The 18,329-nt window shown below is 31.9% G+C and overlaps 2 long non-coding RNA genes across 2 annotated transcripts; both read left to right on the top strand.

The window, feature by feature from the left end:
* LOC130460113 (uncharacterized) lies at nucleotides 1-1,799 on the top strand. The gene is made up of 2 exons (XR_008920045.1): nucleotides 1-443; nucleotides 1,509-1,799. It is a non-coding gene; the product is annotated as an uncharacterized lncRNA (long non-coding RNA).
* A 13,184-nt stretch (nucleotides 1,800-14,983) lies between these two features.
* Nucleotides 14,984-17,606, top strand: LOC110788459 (uncharacterized). The gene is made up of 2 exons (XR_008920031.1): nucleotides 14,984-16,183; nucleotides 17,316-17,606. It is a non-coding gene; the product is annotated as an uncharacterized lncRNA (long non-coding RNA).
* The last annotated feature ends 723 nt before the right edge of the window (nucleotides 17,607-18,329 follow it).

Raw genomic sequence — 18,329 nt, 5'->3', positions numbered from 1 at the left:
AATTTTAACTTTGTGATTAAGAAATTCAAAGTTATTATTTCTCATTTTTAAAAGATTTCCTAAATAAGAGTATACTTTAAGATCATAGTTTGATATAAATTGATTCGATGATATTTATAAAGCTTATAAATAAATTGTTATCGTATTATACAATATGAATTCTTGCTTAGCAAATCCTATTTGGCTTTTCTAAAACAATGTGTTCCATGTTGATTTGAAAATGAATTTCTAAAACTAATTAAAGATATTTTTAGAAGGAATTCAATTAAGTTTATGGTTAGCTTAGAGTGAAACAAGAATGCTTTGTTGGAAATATTTCTCAGAGAATTGAGTTTAGTTCTAATTCGATTTAAGTGAATATTCTATTGACTGATATTTTTATTTGTTGAGGTGAATTTGTTGGAGAATATAACATCCAAATTTTCGCTAAGAATTCACTCAAGGTAACCCCATGGACACCTCCTTCATTTATAACTTTTGAATCTATGTGCTAACGACTTAAATGCAAATATATGAATATTCATTTTCGATATTAAACAACTTCTCTTATAAAAGCTTTAAACTTTGATTTTTCTAATGTTTTCAATATACATATTGAATTATCAAAGATGTTTTACGAATTACTCTTAAAAAATTTCTATAATAGAACCATCGTATTTGTGATGTAAAAATGTGACTATTGCCTTGTTTGTTTTATTTACTATAGTGTGGATGTTTGATTTGAGTAAATGAATTAGAGAATGATGATACTTTATGGGTTGGATTAATGGCGAATATCATGTTTTGTATTAGTGATCAAGTTATGGAAATTGGAAGAGTGAATGTGAGCTAATTAGTTTCAATTACAATAGAAGAAACCTTTTGAGTGTTGGAGACTTGAGTTTAAGGTGATTGTGGGATTTAATGATTTTTGCCGTATGTGGCAATTCGGAATTAATTATCGCCGTATGTGGCAAGATGTAAACCATCCTCATCTCTGGTGTGACTGTTCAGGGGCTCCCGGGTCACGTAAAAGCTAGAGTTGGGGGGTGTGCACATTAGAGGTTATTTAAATAGTTGGCCAACGAAAAATATATGTACTGTCAGGGGCTCCCGGGTACATCTCGATAGACTGTCAGGGGCTCCCGGGTCTATCTATTGCTCAGTAGATTGTCAGGGGCTCCCGGATCTACTTAGAATTGAGAATTTTGGGAATTAGCAATATATATATATATATATGAGAATATGTTTATACGATTAGAGAAGAGCTCAAATAAAAAACCATTAAAAATCCTCAAATAGTCGATTTGTTTTACTTTTTGTTATTCAAAGGTATTTCAGAACGTTCTTTTGAATTTCATGTGAACTCCTTAATTTGTTTATGCTTATATGATTTCTTTAATAATCATTTTACGGAGTGGAGTGGTGGTTACCAGCTTTGCTGATTGTTTTTCTTTGTTTGGTGTTTGTTTTATTGTTCTCCCATTTGGGATTGAACCTGCAACGACCCATTTAATTATGTTGAGCAGGAAATGCAGGAAATACAGGTAATGACGACTGATTTTGGGTTCACGGGAAGTAAAGTTGGGAACTTAGTTATAGTGTACTTTTGTGGAAGAGTTTAATAATTGTGTATAAGTTATTTAAATTATTTTAGTTATGTAGTATGAATAGTACTTAGCTTTGCATCTACTTTATAAGTAGGGGTAGCAGTAACACCCTGATGGTGTATAGGGAAATTTTATTTGTTGGAATGATGTAATTGAAGCAGGTTGAAGAAATTATGACGTAATTCCCTAAATAATATTTTAGGTTGTCCATATTTAGGGGAAGTGCTGCCGAAATTTATAATAATTAGATAAGTTAATATTTAATTAGTGTCTTTAAAATAGGTTTAGAGTTGGGGGTGTTACAGAATGGTATTAGAGCCGAGGTTACTTTTGGGTTCGCTGTGATCTCCATATCACGGCATATTAGTTTGGAATATGTTGTTGGATTGAGTACGGGTTAAGGATTATATAAATTCATTGGAAATGATAAGCCTAAAGTCTTTTGTTTTTGTTTGAGCAAATGAGAATTGTTTGAGAGTATTATCAATGGGTTAATGTGGAGAATTTTGTTGGAATGCCAAGAGTATATTTGATTTGTGAATGAGGTATAGAGATAAGAATTATGTTATTCGGATGGAACACTACAAGAGGGGGGGGGTGAATTGTAGTATGGAACTTTCTAGCCAATTTTGCGAAATTATAAAGAAACTTTAAGCAAGTAGAGAAACAATGCAAGAGAGATTTTACGAGGAAACTTTCTAGGCCCAACTAGAAAGAAAACCTCGACCCACTAGGGATTTCAACTTAAACTCTTTTCACTATAGGGCAACAACTCAGTTACAAACCTATAAGGAACTCGGGCATTACTTGAGTTCCTCTACGAACTCAAGTTCCCAATAGTTGTTCCTCACACAACTACTCTCTCACTGACTTCCCTAGAAGTCTCTCTTGACTCTTTTGCTTCACTCAAAGCCTCTCTGCTTCTCTCTCATAGACTTCACTCAAAGCCTCCCCAAATACAACAGGAACTCACTCAAGTTCCTACCCCATACACATCAGGAACTCACTCAAGTTCCTGCCCAAAACTTATACAAGAATTCACTCAAACCCTTGACAAATTACCCATTACAAGAGCTCACTCAACCCTTGAACAACTCTTAAAATATAGACATTTGATAATTGATTAAACTTTAATATGTAGAAAATGAATAATTGTAAAGGAATTCGGAACTGACAGGAACTTGGAACTGCAGGAACTGACTCTAAAAACGTGGAAAACAAAATATAATTTCTGTAAAATTATTCCACATAAACCAGACCCTTTTTGGAATGACAACGCAAGTCAGACTCTCTTGAATGAATGAGAAAGCTCTCCTTTTATAGAGGAAGAAACCTCAACCACTTTCTCCATAATCTTCTCCACTAACAACCACTAAGCCCTTCAATTTAGGCATGATCCCATGACTTTAGTCAGTAGAGAAAATCATGGAGTTAGGGCTAAGCATAATCAGGTTTTCCATGATCTCCTATTATTTCTCCACTAATGTAGTTTTTCCAAAACAACGTAAAACAATGATTTTAATTTTCTAAAACAAAACCTTTTAAATCTGATTTTAATAAAATAGAAAAATAAATAACTAACAATCAGATTTTATTTTACAAAAAGATTATTTATTTTTTATTTATTAAAAATAAAATTTTAAACACATTAAACTACAAAAGATATTCAAAACAAATCCTAGAATGAATAGGACATTATTAAAAACGAATTTTAAATAATAAATAAATAAATATATGATATAAAAATCAGAATCCTAACTAAAATAAGATTTTATAAAAATTATCTTTTATTTTAAAAACATAAATAAATAGAGTTTTACTAGGAGATAAATACTCAAAGTCAAAGGTAAATCCCTAACAACTAGGAGTGTTAAAAGCCACGTTATTGACACTTAAAATTACCTTAAAACTAGGAGTATTCTAGGAAGATAAACTGACGTTATTTCTCATAAGTTCCGACAAGTTCCTTTTGGCACCGTGTTCCTCAATTATTCAAGTTTCTACATACTTACATGAATCCTAGAAAATAAACTCTTATTTTCTTCTTCATGCTTCATGATGCTCCAACTCAAGAGCCTCATGTTGATAGTTCCGCCTCTGGAACTTCTCCATGCTTGTTCCTACTCAGGAACTTTATACTCGTTGTTCCTCGTAGGATCTGCTGAGGAACTGATCTGTTTGTGTTCCTTTGAAGAACTTTGTTGCAGCTTGGATACTTGATTTATTAACTTGAACTCTTCATGTTTGTTTCTTCATCAAACCTATATTTGTTTCGTATACATATTGGAACTCAAACATAGGTTAGTCGTTTGCTAGTTGTCATCAAAACCATAAAGTCAGTGATGACAACCAATATAAGCAAGATGAAGAAAACTAAACTAATAAACAAGTATGCAGTAGTTAAGGACACAAACTCTAAGTCTAATGGTATACTTATATAATTAGACTTCTCTTCTGAAGTTCCCTTCACTTCTTGAGTTCCTTTCAGGAACTTCACTTCTTCTTGTATATATCTTCAGAAATTTCCAACTAAATGATCTTTATTGACCTTCATTACTTGTTCATGCACATCTAAACAATACACACATTAGTTAGATAATCATCATTTGTTCATAATCATCAAAACACTATATTACTCAACAATATTCCCCCTTTTTGATGATGACAAACAAATGATGCTTATCGCAAATTAGACATTAAAGATGTACATTAATTCCCCCTTAATAATACAGACTAGAAACTATTGAACAAGTCATGTATAAGAGGATTTAGACTTGACTATATTAGACAATAAGCATTATACATAATCTTCCCCCTTTTGTCATTATCGAAAAGGACATTCTTACACATATTTGCTTTAGGTAAATCATATATACATATTGCTATATGCCACAATTACCACCATAAAGGTTAAACACTTGTTAGTCCTAAAAGTCTCAAGATGCTCAATTTTCAAACTTAGGATGCATATGCTACACGAATTTCCAATTCACAATCCAAAGATCCAACTTTAAAATTACTGAAGGAACTTGACAAATAATAAATTAAAGTCAAGCATAGATCAAATTTGAAAGTCAAAAATGGATTCAGAGAGTATGATATTGTAATATCGGGCTCAAAGAAGTATGAGAGAAATTTATGGAACAATTTGAATAGAGGGAACTTTGAGATAGATAGTGTGCTCTATAGTTAGGTTTTCAAAGTGAGGTTCTTAACAATCATTAGAGTTTATCACTTTACCTCACAATCTTGAAATTTCTTCTAAACATAACACACGTTCACCATGATATGTACCAATCAAGTTCACTTCTCTTCAACCACCAACTTTCCTTGAGAAACACACTGATAAAAGGAACTTGAACGTATTTCATCAAGTTCTTTCAATTTTTGTTTATGTTCCCCTTTCAACTGATTCCATGAGTAAACGTCTTCAGAATCATATGTCATCTAGGAAATAATAAAGATTTGATCACCCTTGTTTTTTTTTTTTTTTTTTTCAATTTTTTTTCAATTTTTTTTTTTTTTTTCATCATACATTTTTTTTTTTTTTTTAAAACAAGGGTGTCATTACACGTTGTGGCACTTTCCTAGAGTTTTTAAGTACAACAGTAAAGAGAAAATATATTCATACATACTTGAGTTCCACCACCAAATATGAATCATTTACATTTGTTCCTCCCTTATTCCCCCAGAGTTCCTTACCATTCCTCTCTTCATTTTGGAGCTTGTAAGTGTAGCTCCATCTAATGATTTCCCTCGAAATATCAATTGATAAAGTATAATAAACTTGCTTCTCACTTCTTCCACATACTTCCCCCTCAAAATGTATCCATCCATTTATAACTCTTTATGTATCATCAAACCATACAAATCGATGAATATTAACTTAGAGCTCGTGGGAAGTAGTATATTTGAAGTGTCGGGATATGAGTGGAATGATAATTTTGGAAATAAGGATCTTCGAAGTTATGAAATGTTAATGATAGGAATAAAGAATACAACATAGAGATACAATACTGGATTGTAGAGTATGATTGTACTTAGCACGGACACACAACCCAAAGGTTGTAGAATAATGCTAATGGCTCGGCACAATAGAACACTCTTTGCGAATGTAGTATAATGCTCAACCCAATCACGAACACACAAACCAGTCTTGTGGAAAGATGTTGTTCTTCAAATACATATGGTGTGGATAAGTGGAAGTTGGTTAAAATATAGGTTTGTTCCCTCTGACAATATTAAGCAAGATAAAGAAATATTTTTATGGGAATCTACTTGTCTAGTTCCATCAATATTTCTTCCATTGTTTCTTTGGCAACTTAGGATTTTCTTGTTTGATAGCATCCATATAGTTCTATTATGAGACATCTAATACTCTTTGGGCAAGTGAGTATGCCTTTTACAGCACAAAATATAAGTGTGACACATTTACTTTAAGCATACATAATTGCCTTATCTAAATATGTGTAGGAGTTCCAAATCAACAAATCTCATGGAAAAGACTATGTTATGCTCATGCCATTGCTTCATTAAGTATTGATCCTTTAAACAGTCCATGAATAGATGAAATCATAAGGAAAGCATAATCACATAATGCATTTCAAGACTTGTACAATTAAATTAATAAGTAAACAATATAATAACTAAAAATGTACCTTATATAATTTTTCACCATGTGTATGATTACTTTGAGGTGCTGGACTAATTTTGATGAATTTATGTTCGAGTTCCTTGAGTGCTAGTTCCATCATCTTGATGCCCTCACATCTTTCTGACTGGTTGTTCCTTTCAATAACCAACCTTCTCTGAGTTCCTTTGTCGATGTCATTGAAAAATTGATTGAATGAATGTTGTAGTGCACACAGGAACTCGATAAATGAATCTGGAAATTTCTCTACTACTAGAGCAGTCGTGGAACTTGTTGCATGATATTGATTGATCGAGTTGATCTTCAGCTTCATGAACTGGAACTTGAACCTTAGTTTGAAGTTCCTCGACATGAACTTATGTAGCTGGCTACTGTTGCTTTTAATAGTGACATATTTTATCATTAGAAACTCGATTAGTTCTACAGGAACTTGCGAGTTCAATATTGAAATAAACTTTAACCTGTTGCTGGGAATAGTCATGTTAGTTTCAATCACAAGTAATATATTCACTTATTTCAACGCACATTTTTATATTTGTTGTAAACTCTGGATCATCTTCAATAACCCCTAGAAATATCAAATTATTGTTAGGAACCAAATTGTGATCCACAAAGTATGTGTTCTCTCTTTGATTCCCTTCAACTATGACATTTATTACTGATGATGTAATTTATTTGTAAACTTACCAGAGAAAACATAATTTTGGAAACTCTAAACAAATGTGCATTAATTACTCGACAATAAAAATTCACAATGGAACAGGAACTTGACTTACCAACTTTTCATTTGGAACCAATCTTACCTTAACTGTCAAAAGTTATAAGTTTCCAATGTAGGTAGCAACCAAACGATAATAGTGAATTTTCTTTCATAGAACAATCATTGTCGAGATATAACGAGTTGTTTCCCCTTAGTTGTAGCCACCTCATTTTTCATGTTACAAGTAAGCTAGAACATGTTCCAATGGTCTTCATGACCATTCTCCATCTTGAGTTATTTTAATATGAGTAATCTGGGAAAAAATAACACTCAAGTGTAGTACTTTTGTGCAAAGTTATGATTAGCGGGTTAGTCTAAAGTAAATATATATATACTCAGACATAATAACAAAATATGATGTTCCTGAAAAAGTTACTTCACGAAAGAAACATGAAACATATATTTTGTTCCATGGAACTTAGGTTAACAAGAACCAAGAACTTGTACATGAAAAACTTTGACACCAAAAATTTGCTATCAAATAGTTTATGCACCATTTATCAAGTTACTGTAACCTTGAGTTCGCTGATTGTTTCACCTGAACTTAGGAAGAGTTCCTTTGATCAATGAAACTTATTATTATGCATTTTATACATATTAAATTCCAAAACAAAACCTATAACACAAATAAGGTTATTTTGCACAATAATTTAAGAGAAACAGGTTTATAAAAAAAATTCAACATTAATTAACACAAGTAAAATGAGGGAACAACCTTACTAGCATTTCACATGATTGAGTTCCTTTGAGATGTTCAAAGTGACTTCCAATTATATAGTGCATGTGAGTTGATTCGTTGATATGACCCATCATATTTGGAAGGAACTTACATGCTGGTGGAACTGGAACTAGTTTACATCTGAAGTTCCAAGTTCCGAGCCTGAGTTCCTCTTCACTATTCCAACGAATCTAATGGATTTCCAACTCATTTTTCCTTGGTGTAATTCTGATGTTGTTCCTTTACTTCATACACACACTCAATCATGAGTTATAAACCTGTAAAAATCATTTCTCTTCTACTACTTTCCAAAATCATGCATTAGTAATAAATATATTTAGGTAGCATAATTTAGAAGATTAAAGTATACAAAAATTGTATACTAACAGACCTGTAAACAATTCATGGTCTTGGGAACCTGACTTAATTTCAGTTCCTTTCTTTTTAGTAGTAGCATCTTAGAAAATGATTATTTTAAACTGCTAGATCTAAGATTTAACATGCATACATAAAATAAATATTCAATATACTCATAATACATGGAAAAATCGTTCTTTGGACAATAAATGATATAACATTAAATTATGCAGCCCAAAGAATAAAGTTCCCTTCGCAGGGAAACCAAGTTCCAACTTCCAAGGGTGGATATATACATTGTTCCTTTGTCTTGTTCCTTGAACCATTCTTATTAAGCGAATAATGCATGAATGTAAAATCAGTTTTAGAATCTGAAATTTGTCTCACAAAAACATATTTGAGAAAATCCAAAATCGATTAAACAAATTCAAAATACATTTGAATAATTTTCATAAAACGTTGTCAGGAACTTGAGTTTAAATAAATAGCGTATGCATATAAAGATCTCAAAAATTAGATGTTTACCTTAACTGTATCATTAAGGATCTTTTCATTGCAGCCTTTGTCTGTTCCTTGGAATGGTGCTGAAATGAGTTCCTTTATTCGAAAGTTCCTCTTCGGATTTTGATCCTTGTTCCGATGTGTGGAGCTGATGTAATGTATTTTTATAATGTCGCACCTTTCGTGAGTTCCTAAGTATAACTCGTGGGTCAACAATGATCCAGCGAGTTCCTCAATATAGAACTTAGATTCACAAGAACTCTGACATATTAATGTGCACCTTTGTTTGTTCCTGTACCAATTTCTTTGTCGAGGGAACCCAACAGATTTGGGTCCCTTCTTGTTAGTAGTAACTGTTAAGAAAATAATCAACACAACAACTACTACCAAGATACAATATGCCTTCATATAAATGAGATTCAATATATTCATGAAGCATATAAAATAATATTTCTTAGGCAGAGAAAAATAAGTAGGATATTTTGTTGCCTAAAAATTAAAAACTCCGAGTTCCACAGATATGCATTTTTCAAAATACGTTTCCTTGAAATAATTTTAATGTACTGAATTTTAGAAAATAAATTGAAAAATCATTTATTAAATATAGATTTTAGATTTTTCAAATTCAATTTTAAATCAAAACAAAACAGAAGTTCCATTAGAAACAATGCAAGGAACACGCAATAAATTAATGTATGCACACAAAGAAGGTCTAAAGGAATAGATATTTACCTTAGAAGATCGCCTGTTACACCTTGACTGACTTCTATTCAACAATAAAAGTCAGATCTGCCTTGTTCCTTTGAATGGGTAGGATCGAGTTCCTTTCGTCAAGTTTCTTGTAATTGTTCCTCCTTCCAGGAACTTAACTCAGCAGGGTTGCCTGCTTATCAGCGAGTTCCGGCTCTGATACCAATTGTTATTCGGATGGAACACTACAAGAGGGGGGGGTGAATTGTAGTATGGAACTTTCTAGCCAATTTTGCGAAATTATAAAGAAACTTTAAGCAAGTAGAGAAACAATGCAAGAGAGATTTTACGAGGAAACTTTCTAGGCCCAACTAGAAAGAAAACCTCGACCCACTAGGGATTTCAACTTAAACTCTTTTCACTATAGGGCAACAACTCAGTTACAAACCTATAAGGAACTCGGGCATTACTTGAGTTCCTCTACGAACTCAAGTTCCCAATAGTTGTTCCTCACACAACTACTCTCTCACTGACTTCCCTAGAAGTCTCTCTTGACTCTTTTGCTTCACTCAAAGCCTCTCTGCTTCTCTCTCATAGACTTCACTCAAAGCCTCCCCAAATACAACAGGAACTCACTCAAGTTCCTACCCCATACACATCAGGAACTCACTCAAGTTCCTGCCCAAAACTTATACAAGAATTCACTCAAACCCTTGACAAATTACCCATTACAAGAGCTCACTCAACCCTTGAACAACTCTTAAAATATAGACATTTGATAATTGATTAAACTTTAATATGTAGAAAATGAATAATTGTAAAGGAATTCGGAACTGACAGGAACTTGGAACTGCAGGAACTGACTCTAAAAACGTGGAAAACAAAATATAATTTCTGTAAAATTATTCCACATAAACCAGACCCTTTTTGGAATGACAACGCAAGTCAGACTCTCTTGAATGAATGAGAAAGCTCTCCTTTTATAGAGGAAGAAACCTCAACCACTTTCTCCATAATCTTCTCCACTAACAACCACTAAGCCCTTCAATTTAGGCATGATCCCATGACTTTAGTCAGTAGAGAAAATCATGGAGTTAGGGCTAAGCATAATCAGGTTTTCCATGATCTCCTATTATTTCTCCACTAATGTAGTTTTTCCAAAACAACGTAAAACAATGATTTTAATTTTCTAAAACAAAACCTTTTAAATCTGATTTTAATAAAATAGAAAAATAAATAACTAACAATCAGATTTTATTTTACAAAAAGATTAATTATTTTTTATTTATTAAAAATAAAATTTTAAACACATTAAACTACAAAAGATATTCAAAACAAATCCTAGAATGAATAGGACATTATTAAAAATGAATTTTAAATAATAAATAAATAAATATATGATATAAAAATCAGAATCCTAACTAAAATAAGATTTTATAAAAATTATCTTTTATTTTAAAAACATAAATAAATAGAGTTTTACTAGGAGATAAATACTCAAAGTCAAAGGTAAATCCCTAACAACTAGGAGTGTTAAAAGCCACGTTATTGACATTTAAAATTACCTTAAAACTAGGAGTATTCTAGGAAGATAAACTGACGTTATTTCTCATAAGTTCCGACAAGTTCCTTTTGGCACCGTGTTCCTCAATTATTCAAGTTTCTACATACTTACATGAATCCTAGAAAATAAACTCTTATTTTCTTCTTCATGCTTCATGATGCTCCAACTCAAGAGCCTCATGTTGATAGTTCCGCCTCTGGAACTTCTCCATGCTTGTTCCTACTCAGGAACTTTATACTCGTTGTTCCTCGTAGGATCTGCTGAGGAACTGATCTGTTTGTGTTCCTTTGAAGAACTTTGTTGCAGCTTGGATACTTGATTTATTGACTTGAACTCTTCATGTTTGTTTCTTCATCAAACCTATATTTGTTTCGTATACATATTGGAACTCAAACATAGGTTAGTCGTTTGCTAGTTGTCATCAAAACCATAAAGTCAGTGATGACAACCAATATAAGCAAGATGAAGAAAACTAAACTAATAAACAAGTATGCAGTAGTTAAGGACACAAACTCTAAGTCTAATGGTATACTTATATAATTAGACTTCTCTTCTGAAGTTCCCTTCACTTCTTGAGTTCCTTTCAGGAACTTCACTTCTTCTTGTATATATCTTCAGAAATTTCCAACTAAATGATCTTTATTGACCTTCATTACTTGTTCATGCACATCTAAACAATACACACATTAGTTAGATAATCATCATTTGTTCATAATCATCAAAACACTATATTACTCAACAATATTCCCCCTTTTTGATGATGACAAACAAATGATGCTTATCGCAAATTAGACATTAAAGATGTACATTAATTCCCCCTTAATAATACAGACTGGAAACTATTGAACAAGTCATGCATAAGAGGATTTAGACTTGACTATATTAGACAATAAGCATTATACATAATCTTCCCCCTTTTGTCATTATCGAAAAGGACATTCTTACACATATTTGCTTTAGGTAAATCATATATACATATTGCTATATGCCACAATTACCACCATAAAGGTTAAACACTTGTTAGTCCTAAAAGTCTCAAGATGCTCAATTTTCAAACTTAGGATGCATATGCTACACGAATTTCCAATTCACAATCCAAAGATCCAACTTTAAAATTACTGAAGGAACTTGACAAATAATAAATTAAAGTCAAGCATAGATCAAATTTGAAAGTCAAAAATGGATTCAGAGAGTATGATATTGTAATATCGGGCTCAAAGAAGTATGAGAGAAATTTATGGAACAATTTGAATAGAGGGAACTTTGAGATAGATAGTGTGCTCTATAGTTAGGTTTTCAAAGTGAGGTTCTTAACAATCATTAGAGTTTATCACTTTACCTCACAATCTTGAAATTTCTTCTAAACATAACACACGTTCACCATGATATGTACCAATCAAGTTCACTTCTCTTCAACCACCAACTTTCCTTGAGAAACACACTGATAAAAGGAACTTGAACGTATTTCATCAAGTTCTTTCAATTTTTGTTTATGTTCCCCTTTCAACTGATTCCATGAGTAAACGTCTTCAGAATCATATGTCATCTAGGAAATAATAAAGATTTGATCACCCTTGTTTTTTTTTTTTTTTTTTTTTTTTTTTTCAATTTTTTTTTTTTTTTCATCATACATTTTTTTTTTTTTTTTTAAAACAAGGGTGTCATTACACGTTGTGGCACTTTCCTAGAGTTTTTAAGTACAACAGTAAAGAGAAAATATATTCATACATACTTGAGTTCCACCACCAAATATGAATCATTTACATTTGTTCCTCCCTTATTCCCCCAGAGTTCCTTACCATTCCTCTCTTCATTTTGGAGCTTGTAAGTGTAGCTCCATCTAATGATTTCCCTCGAAATATCAATTGATAAAGTATAATAAACTTGCTTCTCACTTCTTCCACATACTTCCCCCTCAAAATGTATCCATCCATTTATAACTCTTTATGTATCATCAAACCATACAAATCGATGAATATTAACTTAGAGCTCGTGGGAAGTAGTATATTTGAAGTGTCGGGATATGAGTGGAATGATAATTTTGGAAATAAGGATCTTCGAAGTTATGAAATGTTAATGATAGGAATAAAGAATACAACGTAGAGATACAATACTGGATTGTAGAGTATGATTGTACTTAGCACGGACACACAACCCAAAGGTTGTAGAATAATGCTAATGGCTCGGCACAATAGAACACTCTTTGCGAATGTAGTATAATGCTCAACCCAATCACGAACACACAAACCAGTCTTGTGGAAAGATGTTGTTCTTCAAATACATATGGTGTGGATAAGTGGAAGTTGGTTAAAATATAGGTTTGTTCCCTCTGACAATATTAAGCAAGATAAAGAAATATTTTTATGGGAATCTACTTGTCTAGTTCCATCAATGTTTCTTCCATTGTTTCTTTGGCAACTTAGGATTTTCTTGTTTGATAGCATCCATATAGTTCTATTATGAGACATCTAATACTCTTTGGGCAAGTGAGTATGCCTTTTAGAGCACAAAATATAAGTGTGACACATTTACTTTAAGCATACATAATTGCCTTATCTAAATATGTGTATACTTATATAATTAGACTTCTCTTCTGAAGTTCCCTTCACTTCTTGAGTTCCTTTCAGGAACTTCACTTCTTCTTGTATATATCTTCAGAAATTTCCAACTAAATGATCTTTATTGACCTTCATTACTTGTTCATGCACATCTAAACAATACACACATTAGTTAGATAATCATCATTTGTTCATAATCATCAAAACACTATATTACTCAACAAATTAGTTTTTAGTGAATAAAATTATTGGTGCAAGAGTACATATGAATGATCTACAATGGTTTGTTATCATTGTGGAGTAATGTTTAAGAATTTAAATTGATCTTTTAGGAAATCGATTTTGGGAATGAGAATTGTGAGAGTATTGGAGACTTTAAAGCTTCTATATTTGGTTAAAGTAAGTTAAAAGTTTACTTTGGTGATTCGATACAAATGGCATAATACATGTGAAATATAAGTGGTAGAATATAGAATGAAATTTGGGGTAATGGGAATAGAAAGGCATAAAGATGTAGCAATGATGTTCATGATTGTGTATTGATGATGATTTAGGTTATTGTTGTTTAGGAGTATACAAAATATAAAGGGATTATGTTTCCATTTGATTTAAAGGTAATTTATTATGAATGTTAGGAGGGTAATGAACTATGCTTTGGTCTTGAAGGATTCTTTTTCAGTTTGACTGATTATAAGGTTTGAGGAAGAAGCAAATAATATTGTTATGATTGGATAGTGTAAGTTGAAATTTAGATTGAGTTGCACTAGTTTTATGTTCATGCTTTTCAGTGAGTTTATTTTATTTTACTTATAGAAAAAGATGACCCTAAGATTGATGGCGTGCTCGTAATCTTTCCAAAATGACCTTGAGAGATACATGTTTATTCAACATTTCCCTTGTTTATCAACTTAGTGATTGCGGAATATCTTCTATCGTTCTTAAATGGGTTGATTATTGTTATCTTCTATTCCATCTATTTTATACCAACTAAATACTCATGTTCGGCTCAAACCTATTTCAGGAAATTGAATTCCCCTTTCACGTAACTCTACGTTTGAAATTTAATTTATTGCATTTGTAAATTTTGTTATTTTGAAATTGAGTTACTTTTTCTTTGATTACTGTACTATGATTTCGAGATATAAATTCAAAACGCTAATTTTCTCCAAATGATGTAAAAATTTAAAGCTTTGAAGTTTCGAGGACGAAACTTATTTTTAAGGGTGGTATAATGTGATACCTAGAAAAATTAAGTAAGTTCTTAATCTCGTGTTAGGAATACCTTTTCTTCTTAAATCAATTCATAATTAAGGCTTGGTGCTTTAAACATAGTAAATTACTTTAAAATTTTATTATTATTTCTACGCTAGTGTTTGAATTCATTCTAGAGATAAATTTAAGATGTTAATTCATTTACAGATTTTAGAAATTTTATTTTTTTATGTTAAAATAAATTATTTAAAACCCAAATATTTAATATGAAATTGAAGTTCTATTTTAAGTCAAGATAGTAATAATATATATATATATATATATATATATATATATATATATATATATATATATATATATATATACACTATGGAAAGAAATAAGTTCTGGAGAAATCTCCTTCTTTTCCACTCACTCACGCTTCTCACTCTCTTTCTCTCACCCGACTCCATCTCTTCACCTCAACCTCCCTCTCTTCCTCACTCTATCGCCACGCCTCGTCGCGCCGCCTAGCACCGCGCTGCTGCTCCCTCACCTCCCTTCTCCGTTGGTTGCTGCGGGTGTTGTGGTTGTTGTTGATAATCGTGCTACTCTTCCCCTCTCCTCTCGGTCTTGCTCCATGCTACCGCCGCCGATGGTGGTCGTTGAATTTCAATCAGTAATACTCCCTCATCAATTGGTAATTACTTGAGTTCTTTTGTTGTTGATTGATTAGTTCTTGATTTAAGAACCTGAAACCCTAACTTATTCATTTTCTTTCTCCTCGTGGGTGCGCCACCCCTTCTGGTTGCCGGCGTGACGATGTTCCATCGTCGCCGACGTTTGTCCTGCTCGTTGCGGTTGTTGTTATCATTGGTTGTCGGGCTGATTGTTTTTTGCTCTCTCCTCTTTTCGTTCCTCTGCTCTGCCTCCTCTCCTCCTCGCCGGAGCACCGCCCTCCGTGACTACTGGAGTTGGTCATGTTATTGGGGTCGATCTTGTTATTGTTGATGTTGTTGATTCCCTTCTCGCTTTCCTATTTCACATGAGGGTATGATTTTATCCCAAATTATGGTTTATCTATTTTTTAATATAATCATTTAATTGTAATAGTTTATAAAACTTTGAATATTACTTTTATAACGTAGAAATTATTTTAGAAATTTTAACTTTGTGATTAAGCAATTCAAAGTTATTATTTCTCATTTTTAAAAGATTTCCTAAATAAGAGTATACTTTAAGATCATAGTTTGATATAAATTGATTCGATGATATTTATAAAGCTTATAAATAAATTGTTATCGTATTATACAATATGAATTCTTGCTTAGCAAATCCTATTTGGCTTTTCTAAAACAATGTGTTCCACGTTGATTTGAAAATGAATTTCTAAAACTAATTAAAGAGATTTCTAGAAGGAATTCAATTAAGTTTATGGAAAGCTTAGAGTGAAACAAGAATGCTTTGTTGGAAATATTTCTAAGAGAATTGAGTTTAGTTCTGATTCGATTTAAGTGAATATTCTATTGACTGATATTTTTATTTGTTGAGGTGAATTTGTTGGAGAATAGAACATCCAAATTTTCGCTAAGAATTCACTCAAGGTAACCCCATGGACACCTCCTTCATTTATAACTTTTGAATCTATGTGCTAACGACTTAAATGCAAATCTATGAATATTCATTTTCGATATTAAACAACCTCTCTTATAAAAGCTTTAAACTTTGATTTTTCTAATGTTTTCAATATACATATTGAATTATCAAAGATGTTTTACGAATTACTCTTAAAAAATTTCTATAATAGAACCATCGTGTTTGTGATGTAAAAATGTGACTATTGCCTTGTTTGTTTTATTTACTATATTGTGGATGTTTGATATGAGTAAATGATTAGAGAATGATGATACTTTATGGGTTGGATTAATGGCGAATATCATGTTTTGTATTAGTGATCAAGTTATGGAAATTGGAAAAGTGAATGTGAGCTAATTAGTTTCAATTACAATAGAAGAAACCTTTTGAGTGTTGGAGACTTGAGTTTAAGGTGATTGTGGGATTTAATGATTTTCGATGTATGTGGCAATTCGGAATTAATTATCGTCGTATGTGGCAAGATGTAAACCATCCTCATCTCTGGTGTCACTGTTCAGGGGCTCCCGGGTCACGTAAAAGCTAGAGTTGGGGGGTGTGCACATTAGAGGTTATTTAAATAGTTGGCCAACGAAGAATATATGTACTTTCAGGGGCTCCCGGGTACATCTCGATAGACTGTCAAGGGCTCCCGGGTCTATCTATTGTTCAGTAGATTTTCAGGGGCTCCCGGATCTACTTAGAATTGAGAATTTTAGGAATTAGGAATATATATATATATATATATATATATATATATATATATATATATATATATATATATATATATATATATATATATATATATATATATGAGAATATGTTTATACGATTAGAGAAGAGCTCAAATAAAAAACAATTAAAAATCCTCAAATAGTCGGTTTGTTTTACTTTTTGTTATTCAAAGGTATTTCAGAACGTTCTTTTGAATTTCATGTGAACTCCTTAATTTGTTTATGCTTATATGATTTCTTTAATAATCATTTTACGGAGTGGAGTGGTGGTTACCAGCTTTGCTGATTGTTTTTCTTTGTTTGGTGTTTGTTTTATTGTTCTCCCCTTTGGGATTGAACCTGGAACGACCCATTTAATTATGTTGAGCAGGAAATGCAGGAAATACAGGTAATGACGACTGATTTTGGGTTCACGTGAAGTAAAGTTGGGAACTTAGTTATAGTGTACTTTTGTGGAAGAGTTTAATAATTGTGTATAAGTTATTTAAATTATTTTAGTTATGTAGTATGAATAGTACTTAGCTTTACATCTACTTTATTAGTAGGGGTAGCAGTAACACCCTGATGGTGTATAGGGAAATTTTATTTGTTGGAATGATGTAATTGAAGCAGGTTGAAGAAATTATGACGTAATTCCCTAAATAATATTTTAGGTTGTCCATATTTAGGGGAAGTGCTGCCGAAATTTTTAATAATTAGATAAGTTAATATTTAATTAGTGTCTTTAAAATAGGTTTAGAGTTGGGGGTGTTACAGAATGGTATCAGAGCCGAGGTTGATTTTGGGTTCGCTGTGATCTCCATATCACGGCATATTAGTTTGGAATATGTTGTTGGATTGAGTACGGGTTAAGGATTATATAAATTCATTGGAAATGATAAGACTAAAGTCTTTTGTTTTTGTTTGAGCAAATGAGAATTGTTTGAGAGTATTATCAATGGGTTAATGTGGAGAATTTTGTTGGAAAGCCAAGAGTATATTTGATTTGTGAATGAGGTATAGAGATAAGAATTAGTTTTTAGTGAATAAAATTATTGGTGCAAGAGTACATATGAATGATCTACAGTGGTTTGTTATCATTGTGGAGTAATGTTTAAGAATTTTAATTGATCTTTTAGGAAATCGATTTTGGGAATGAGAATTGTGAGAGTATTGGAGACTTTAAAGCTTCTATATTTGGTTAAAGTAAGTTAAAAGTTTACTTTGGTGATTCGATACAAATGGCATAATACATGTGAAATATAAGTGGTAGAATATAGAATGAAATTTGGGGTAATGGGAATAGAAAGGCATAAAGATGTAGCAATGATGTTCATGATTGTGTATTGATGATGATTTAGGTTATTGTTGTTTAGGAGTATACAAATTATAAAGGGATTATGTT

Source organism: Spinacia oleracea, chromosome 4, assembly GCF_020520425.1.
Source record: "Spinacia oleracea cultivar Varoflay chromosome 4, BTI_SOV_V1, whole genome shotgun sequence".
NCBI lineage: Eukaryota > Viridiplantae > Streptophyta > Magnoliopsida > Caryophyllales > Amaranthaceae > Spinacia > Spinacia oleracea.
The sequence above is the reverse complement of the archived record's forward strand: the minus strand, read 5'-3'. Positions and strand labels throughout refer to the sequence as shown.